This window comes from Triturus cristatus, chromosome 1_2, assembly GCF_964204655.1.
Source record: "Triturus cristatus chromosome 1_2, aTriCri1.1, whole genome shotgun sequence".
Lineage (NCBI taxonomy): Eukaryota > Metazoa > Chordata > Amphibia > Caudata > Salamandridae > Triturus > Triturus cristatus.
Window position 1 is genome coordinate 116,098,790 of NC_140580.1, and position 10,223 is coordinate 116,109,012.

The 10,223-nt window shown below is 43.5% G+C and overlaps 1 pseudogene; it reads left to right on the forward strand.

Moving 5' to 3' along the window:
- Positions 1-9,882: 9,882 nt before the first annotated feature.
- On the forward strand, positions 9,883-9,996 carry LOC146866922 (U2 spliceosomal RNA; annotated as a pseudogene).
- Positions 9,997-10,223: the final 227 nt, after the last annotated feature.

Genomic DNA, 10,223 nt, shown 5'->3' on the forward strand with positions numbered 1-10,223 from the left:
ACCGAGTAAGTCATGTATAGAAGCAAGCGTTGGGCCTTCCACCCTATTATCAGTCTGATTCTGGATCTGTATTTGAGACTTGGTTTCTGCTGGCAGGTCGTGCGTAAAGGATTGTGGCAGCATCCGATCACCCTTGTGCCTTTTTTGCGATCTGTACATCAATGATATCGGCAGATGTTGAAAGGTGGTGTACTGAACTGTCCCACATTAAACAGTCCTCATCATCCTATTCAGCCCCATCTTCACTGTCTCCATCCCCTTGGCTGCCATTGTCTGCAGCATCTCTCCCGTCTTTCTTACGATGTTGTAAAGTATTAGTAACTCTTAAATCCATCAAACAATTTTTCAGATTTTCATCTGACAAACTCCCCCATGGTGACAAGTCTGAGGATTTGAGTTGATGTGCTGCTCGCTAGCCATAAGCCCCCTTTCCTCGCTTATCTCCTTGCACCTGTTATCTTTATCTGAAGCACTAGCAGAGGCCTCTGACTGTGAAAAAAAAGTCCCTGATGCATTTTTCACTGCCATTAGTGCATTATTTTCGTCTGCAGGGGATAGCTGCCATTCGTTTCCTTCAGCGATGTGCCATACAGTTTTCTGTCCTCCTCTAGACCATGAGGTCTCCTCTGCCCCTGATCAGCCAAAGTGCCTTATGAAAGGTTTAAAAAGTTTGAAACGCCTAGTAAGACAACAGTGGCTGAGAAGTCTGCAGAAGGGTTGCCAGATCCATCTGTCCCTTTGTCAAGAGATAGAATGTCGTCCTGCCCACTACTGCTAATATGACTAGCATGTATCTATCCCTTAAGGATTAGTATCAAAGCTAGTTTTCGTAGCAGACGCAATTGTAGTAGTAAGACTAGTATTGAATATAAGCGGGGGTCGTGTGGTTTCACTGCTGTCTGCATTGACTGTTCTATCTTTAACACCTCGAGGAATACCATTCAGGGAATCACATATTTAAGGAGTTCCCCCGGACCCCTGAAGGACAGTCTGATATCCAAAGATAAAGTCTTTGCAGAATAACTGCATTGCAACGATCATCCAAGGTCCTAAGAGAGCCCACCTTCTATCATTTCCAGTGTATCGTTCCCAAGTAGAACTCTTTCCAAAGTAGTTTGTTTTTGCTGCTGTGGGGTCTGGCAGGGCAATTTACTTCGAGCTCAGCCCTTAATATCTGTGTCTGCATTTGGAGGGTTGGTGTTAAAGTCCCCCCTGCTCCATCTGTATGCAGCTTAGTTCCTGGTTGAATGTCAGCCTGAAGTGGAGGACGGGGGCAAGTGCACGGACAGTGTACTGGTGCTTTAAGAGAGTGGAGCGTGCGGTTGGGGCGCTTTGCATGCCTTGCCATACAAGGTCACGAGTAACCCCCCAGTATTCCACTTAGCAGGGTTAAGAAAGTCGCGAGGAGAGCAAAAAACACCAAACGTGTGAGGCGAGAGGAGGGTCGGTCTCCTGAAGGGATACTATCCGAGGCACTAGTGGGGCCAGTATGGATGAGGATGCTGCGGTTGCTGTGGTTGCTGTAGCTGAATCCAGTTTCAAATCAAATAACGACAGCAAGGCAAGCGTGAAAGGTGCAGCAGGTAAAGTCATGCCTGTCAGCCTAACCTGGGTCAGGACCGCTGTAGAAAAGTCCAAGACAGGACTGAAGCAGAACACACTGATGAGAGGAGCCTGAGGAGCTAATCATAGCTAAATGTGGTGGATGCTAGTTCATCAGGGTGACCGAGGTAATGGCTTAGGCTACCCTAAGGGTCAAAGTACCATCCATCCATTCATAAATCAGTTTCTATGTATGTAAAAGTTGTATTGAATTCCTCACAGTGCCACGTTGTGTGTGCTTTCTATGTTGGTGAGGTCTGTCGTTACGTCACTGTATATCTCACCTCTACCCCTCCACTTGAACCCCCCACCCACGGTGGATGCGAAATTAGAGCTGCACGTCTATGTTCGTGAAATGCCTTGTTTTTAGTTTTCAATATATGGTCACGCCATCACATTTCAACTCCCCGCAGAAGGCAGCCCCTCCTAACGCTGCAGTGATGCCTTAGATTGGCGCGTGTGCATGTGCGCTGGGTATCACTGCAGGATGCAGTGGAAAGCTCACATTTCAGTGTCGCTAGAATCGAACTCTTCTAGGAACAGATTTTCCCGGAGCCTGATCATCAAACCCCTCTCGGGGACTGGCTCAAGCTTTCAGAAACCCAGAGGCAGGCCTAGCGCCTCCTGCTAAAGGCGCATGTTGCGGCTCACAGATCACGAGATTGCTGCTGCCTTGCCTTCCGGAAAGGCACCCATCCTCCACAATTAAAATGGAAGCCAGGCGCATGTGCACGTGCTTTGCGTGTGCTCGCAAAACACGATCATTAATAGACCTTGGGGCACTTCGGGTCTTATTTACAAGCCCTCTGCGCCACCGGCCCACCACGTTTTCCCATATTAAAGGTGACGCATCGGCGGCGCAAGGGGCTTGTAAATAAGCCCCGACGTTTTCTGTTATTGCCAGGACATGGAGAATGGTGAAGTGAGATCACTGATAAAAATTCAGAAAATATTCTCCAGGAATACAAATAATGGAGAGCGCGACCAGCAGCGTGTGGGTTGAATCAGAGAGGTGGGCCCAACGGGCTGGTCCTTAAATGTCAGTCTATGGCCTGTGAGTATATATGGAGTATTTTTTTACCAACTCTGCCCCCACAAAATTGACGAGGAGAAATGAGATAGTACAGATTATTTCACTTTATTGGTCACGAAAAGACCACATTTAACGACACTTTAGGGCGTTAAGGCACATGCTGCAGAGATCCGCGTTTCTGATGCGAATCTCAAGGTATGCAGCTGATGCATCGGCTGTAGACATCTGTGCGTAATCTGCTGGTCACGTTTGACTCATCATAAGATAACTCGGAGGGTTAATGCGCCTGCTGCAGAGCCCAATGTTGAAACTTCATGTCACCACAGGTTTGTAACCAACGGCCAGATGTACTAAGCATAAACGGTCGCAAATGCTCCAACTGAGCCTTTGTCATGTTAAAATACATTTTCTTATGTATATCATAGGAGTCGGAAATGTTTTTTCATTCCTAAACTGGGATCTGGAGTTTATAGAATTTGGAATCTGGAGCGAGCACCAAATTGGTATCTTAGGTATCAATGTTTTACGACCGAAATCAGACCGCAAAAAAATAGATCTTTTTTACTAACACCTCAAAAAGAGTGGTAATGCATTCCTGTGGACCACTTCCCCTTTGTAAATGTAAAATAAATGTTTTTGGAAGAGTAGGCACTGCCACATATACTGTGTACTTAGTTTGCTGTTTGAACTTGGACTAGGAAAATGTTTATTGGTCCTACTCTTTCCAATTCTTCATAAAATTGAACTGCTCACAGTACAAAAATGTCTTACTAGTTACTGCCAGAATATATGCAGACTTACACTAACCCTGATTGGGTGATACATTTTTTTTATGATGTAATTTGTGCTTTCTTTCCCCAGGAACTCTGTAAAATGCTGAATTTTTTCTTTGAACAGCCTACAACCAATGAATACAGGAAGATTTAAGAGCATAATGATCACCCTACGTATTCAAGAAAGTCACAACTTTCCTTCACTTTTACATGGAAAGTACTTATTTGGGGGCATATCAACAAGGGCTTTATCTCTGCTTTTTTGGCTTTAAAAGCCAAAAAAGCAGAGATAAAACTAGCACCCTATCAACAACAGGGTGCTAACATGCAAATTCGCATGTTAGCACCCTTTTACTCTACGTTTCCCCTTGCATCTCTAATGAGATGCAAAGGGGGCATTCCAGACTAAAATAATAGGAGAAATGTCGCTAAGCGACATTTCTCCTATTATCAAGAATATCGCTAACCCTGTTAGAGACAAAAAAAGCAGCGCTAACCGCGGTTAACGCTGCTTTTTTACGTCTGGTATTTTTCTGACTTAGCCATGATATCCTATGGAAGGAGGATATCATGGCTAAGTTTGTCTGTCCCTATCAACAAGCTAATGTGAGATTATCGCTGGGTTTCCAGCGATAATCTCACGTTAGCCACTTAGCATGAGGATTTTTATCGCTATTGAGATAAGCGTTGCTAATAGCACGCTATCTCAGCGATAAAAATCAACGCTAGCCGGCGATAATTATCCTAGTGCTAAATGCGCTTAGCGATAATTATCGCCGGTTGTTGTTGATATGCCCCTTGGTGTCATTATTCATCAATACTTATTACTGAGATCTTCCACAGATTGACTCTCAAGAATCTGAGAGCAGTCCAAGGGAGGGCTGTGTTCTTGTGGTCATCCAGGCTCGTCTGCAGTGCATCTTTCAGTTTCTTGATAGTGACTAGTCTGAATATATTATACACATTGGTAATAAATTAATATTTTTCTCACATAGCCTGCCAGTTCACACACACTGCACTTTGCTGCTTATCTGAGGACGTTGCATAATGTTTCGGTCACATCTAGACCCTGCTTTGCCCCTGGGAATTGAACCCATGTCTACTTGCTGCACAGAGGAAATGATGAGCACTTTCTAAAACGTTTAAAGCAGAAGGGCCGATATTAGGGTGGACACAAGGTCTACCAGAGATGGACAGGTTAGAATTAAACTCCCCGCAGCCCACTCCTCGTGATAGTTCACACACAGCATCTGGATAAATATGTTATAAGTTCCTATTACACACCAATTTAGTACACACAAAATGTATCAAAATAGTTGTAAAAACCATAAATATACCAAACACGAGGACAATGAAAAAATGAAGACATTCAGCATTATATATGCGAATATGTTTTTCCGACATGGCCTAATATTAATTAACAATAGCTAGAAAATGTGTCGTTTGCAGACATGAGATGCAACAATTGCATATTTTATACTCAGGCTGAAATCCCCCACATCTTGGTGCAGAGGCTTGTCTGGGGAAGATGCCAAATGTCCTTGGTGAAGTGTCGCTCTGGGCCGACCTGTCCTTTGTGCCCGAAAGCAGAGCATGGGGCCCCTTAAATCTCCCAAAAGGATGGGTGAGAAAATGTTCTTGTGATCAAGGTCATTTGGGGTGAGAAAAATAATGGGTGGAATGCTTGTGGAACTAGTTACTAATAGGCTTATTATCGTTTTTTATCAACCTTATATACAATGGCAGCTTCATACATTAGTAATGAATACTAACATAACTCATTCGTTACAGACATATAGAAAATATGACACTCTCATAAACAGAAGATGATATGATGTAATATATAGCATTATGCAAGACAGAGGATATATGTCCGAAACTGGGGGTCATGGGCTCCAGTTCAGGGGTCAGATAGGTTGGTTTATTAGAAATAACAGCATACACATAGCAGAGTCAAATACACAATATTTAATTGTATGGCGGCTCGTCAGCTACAATTCAAACCTATAAAAACCTGTTAAGAGAAACAAAAACAAATTGATAATTTGGAAAAACTTGATTATAAATTATAAATCCAGATTACAATTCAATCTGATATTCAGTATTTATCTTTTGTATAGTGTTCATACCATTTCTCAGTGCTTCAAGGTTAAGAAGGGTTAAGAATGTAGGTATCATCTTCCACGACGACATTCCAGCACACTCAAGAAGGAGCAGCGGTAGGAAACTGTTTTAACCATTTGTCCAACTAAAATCCATCTTGCCTCTTATAGCTTCATCAAATAAAATCATAGTGACAGAGACTGCAGTTAATTTGAGGATGGGTTATTGCATTTGTCTCTCAGCTAGCTTACTTACCACTCGGATTACTTACTTGTAAAGAGCACTGAACGACATAGCTAGATTAGTAATGCGACTCAGTAGGAGGAACCAATTTAGGAGGTCAGTCACTGCTTGCTTACCCGTGACCGAGTTAGTTTCAAACTCGGCAGCTGAATGGACTATGTGATGGCCACCATGCCTGTTCAGTTGAACCTCACTAAAATATTAAGTGAGGATGCTCCATAGTCAAGATAAAAGGCCACCTTGCTTTAGTTGGCCAGCCTTATGTGTTAGGGTGGCAGAACTTTCTCGGTTCTAAGTCTGGAATTGTAGAGCTTACTAGATCATATAAGTACATTGGTACACTTTCTCACTTTCAAAAAAGCCTTCAAAGGACACTTTTTAAAGCTAAATGTATAAGACCAGCACGATGAGCCCTAGGAAGGAGGTAAGAGCTGGAAAGTTGTCTGTACAGGTTGGGAAAATATGCGTTTCAAGGTCTTTATAACATTTCCTAGAGTTTTCCCCAAGGTGGAGAGGTGAGAGTGGTAATCAAAGAGAATTCTGTATGTTTGAACCTTGCGAACTACGGAGTCTCCTCCAAAGTCATTTATATATCACCAGAAACTGTGAGAGTCTGCTCTGGAAGGCCAGTCAAGCATGTTTGGCCCGGTGATACAGAAGCAATGGTTTTCCTAGCTAATCGGAAGCACGTCCAAATCAATGTGTTGGTTGGACGGGGAATAAACCACTATACAAGAGGCAATCTATAAAAGCAGGCCTCCCAGACTGAAGTATGCAGAAAAATATTTAGATATGTAGACTACCTATCATGTCACACTCTCTGTGTACTTAGCTTCTCTATTATGCATGTTAAGTATACATTTGCACCTAAAAATTGCTCTCTGGGATATCAATTCTCTCTCGCCAACTTACCGTTGGTGAACTGAGCACAAGAAAAAAAAAATGAAAAGCAGCAGTTGGCTGAATTTGGCCGGAACTCCGTATTACATGTGTAACGCAGAGTGGCCAAAACTCTGCCAACTCTGCCGACGGAGCGGAATTTATCGCCCACCCTTACTCATTTTTCACATTTTTTCAGAGAAACGTGGTGAAATCATTTTCCCTAGACTTATGGATTTTAGTTGCATTTCAATGCATCTGCATCTAATATTCCATTAGCTGAAGTCTCTTGTTCTTTGACTTTCACAAATGCATGTTTTGGTTCCCACCCTAAAAGTGAATCTTGTGAGATGGACACTGAGGGACTTGATCATTCTGGCATAAAGACTTTGCCATACTGAGATCCTTCAGGACGCAGAGCGTGCAGCCTTTCGTCATGGCGATTTCAATCAGCTGAAAGAGCCCAACATAGGACTAACATGAACTGCTGCGGGCTCACAATACATAGCCCTAGAGTTGGGGGAACCAGTGCTACATTTTGGGTGCCAGTAATAGAAGCTGACGGGTGGGATCTGGAGAGCCATGCTGCCCTGTACCTTTTTCCTGCTGATCCTGTCGTTTTAGCTTCCATGAGCTCAACAATCATGCAAGATCTGAACACAAGTACCTACCAAGCTGGCTGTTCTTATGTACTACTTGAAAAGAGCATTCACCTTAATTTGAATGCTGAAGGAAATGGGACAATCATCATTTCCATCAAATCACATTCTTTCATCACGGTAGTTTAAAAAAAAATCTTCAAAGGAACAAAAACACTTCAAAGAATTGTAATAGATCTTCAAACTGAATCAAAAGCATGAAGCGACATGAAAACCACCACCGTGATTGTACTGTGCTACATATACGAACAATGCCATAGCCACATAAATTATATTTATTTTCCATATAGGGCCTTGTGGAATATAGGTTCACCAACCATTCATTTAGATACGGATATCCATTATTTAATGCAGTTCAAATGCTCCAGTGTCCTTCGGTCTTTCGTAGGGGAAGGGTATAGCGAAAAAAGATCTTTAGGGGCAGAATAGAGTTGTACTCCATTACGCTCGTCAGGTGTTATCTGGACCCCTGCAAGATGCTGTTGACACCTTTTGATCCACAATGTTTTAAGCGACTCATCAGGACGACGGGCTGCTGTGTCCTTTTTTCCACACAAAACATGGACAGCCAATCGAGGCTTGTTCTGTAAATCGCTCTTTTTGGTTTGTTTGCAAATGCTCTCTGTCCATTAAGCTGTGAGTGGCCCTTTTTGGTACAGGATCCCCATTATGGTTGTTTCCGGGGCTAATAGCGTCACAGTTCACACTTGCTACTCAGACCTGTTAGACATAGAAGACACACTGTAAGGGCATACAGCAGTAGCGGCTCCTCCACTTCGGCGGAGGAGCGTCGCCCCACTGGTTTTGAGCAGTGTAAAGGAAAGGAAATTTAAAATGATAATAACTGAGTTATTATCATTTTCCTTTGCCGGCAGGTGGGTGGGCGGGGCTGCTCTGCTCACAGTGCAGGGCAGGAGTGTTTGCCCACTCCTAAGTGCGCAATGACTGTTTGGTCGGCCCTCTCGGGCCACCCAAACCACTCATGCGCACTTTCTCCCGTCTCCATGCAGGCTGCATTACAGCCTGCGTGAAGAACAAGCCTAGGCCCCCATTCCCTGGTTGAGCGTCGAACTAGGACGCTCAAAACCAACCACAATGCTACAATGCAGCGCTGTCATTGGTCAGGGGAGCCTGGGTGCTTACTAATCACAATGCTGCATTGCAGCGTTGTTATTGGTCAGGGGAGCTTCCTTCCTGGCTTCCAGTCCCACAAGGAGAGCAGGAGCAAGGAGCGGAGACGCGGCGCCGGCGGCAAGATAAGTGTATAATATTTTTTTTTGTTTTGTTTTACAATGTTCAACCTCGCGCTATCGCCACCCCGCCCGCCCGGTGGCTGTCCCTGCCCCGCCACCCGCGAGTCATGTGGCCGCCCCTGGCATACAGGGTCCAATTAATTGGACCATACACCGGCGCCAGTTCATTGGTTGATTAGCATACCAGTGTGAAACCAATAATGCAAGCTTACTCAAGTTCTCCCATTGCATTCCATTCGACACTGTCTACTGCATCGTCTGGGCCCCAGAGGAAGAGCTGCACCTCAACTATCAATGAGCGTGAGATGACTCCATCCTTTACCACACCTTTGCTGAAGGGAAGCTTATGTTTGCCCTCAGTTGCTTTCAAAGGTATGAAGGATTACATCGATTGACCCCAGGCCTGGGGACTCACGGAGGTATCTAGAGTAAGCCGTCTTGAACTCTCAAAACGATTGATGCCATCTTTCTAGAACAAATAGGTCTGACGTAATACACATTTGAACCCCAGGATCTAGCCCTAGAAGGTGCATTGTCTTTCAGTGGCCATACTCTGTGTCCCTTCACCTGTGGGTACCTTTGGCACTTGAAATCCTTGACAGTTATTGGTGATTCTCCAGGTACAGACCTGATAATCTTTTCCACCCACTTAAGTGAGTATTCTGGTGAAATAGTATTACAACCAACTATTACGCCCAATGACCTAGCATTTGGCTAGCTGGACTTCATTAGGCTTTACCAAACACTGACCACTGTTCTTGCAACTCTAGAACAGACTGTTTTGCTTTCCAGGCTGGATGAACACTTTTTAGATTTTAAGTCTTGCGTACAGAGAGCTTTAGCTGTCTTGCCAACCTTGTTTTCCAAAACATTCATAACAAATATACATACATAAATACAATAAATACTCTTTATTCGTTGGTCTGTTCATCTGTCCTTCACACTTTGCTTCTGCCTACCACAGCAAACAGCATGGCGCCATGGCCCAGTCCACTTCAGCCACTCTCTTTTGCACTTTGAGTGATGCCACTTAACTTGATTACATGTACACATTTGCTTGAAAAGGAGTGCCCCTCAATACTAAGGTTGGTGTCCCTAGGCTGCTGGATAACTGTTTGATAGTTTTTATGATTGTCGTTTTTTGCAGATTGCAATAAACACATCAATAAATAAAAACATTTAATAAACATCTAGATAAATAAATAACATTGCATGCTTTCCAAGGGTAGACCTACTGACTTTGCCAATGCAATTTTTCAAATGAAGTAAGGTCTGTGGGCACTTCTTTGGGTCCAGAAGAGTTTCATGGAAGCTCCACTAATATTTCCATACCAGTAATCGCTTTTCGGCCTTTTGGCGGAGATCAAGTGTAGTACCTGTTCTTATCAGTTTAATATTCCCATACTAGTAACTGACATCTATGTCATTATGGCCAAACAGAGGTATACATTTGCACATTTGGAGTGTAGCAGCTTAAAGATCTACCCTTGAAAAATAACTCCATGTCACTGATATTTTGGTGCAACTGTTTCATGATTCATTCATAAGGTGTCCTGAGTACACAAGTTTGGACTTTGTGACCACTTTCCATGATATAACATTGGCTTAGTCCCCATGTTAAACTTTAACTTTCGTGCTACCCTATAATAGTGTATTGGCCTATATCTCTGGCCCAGAA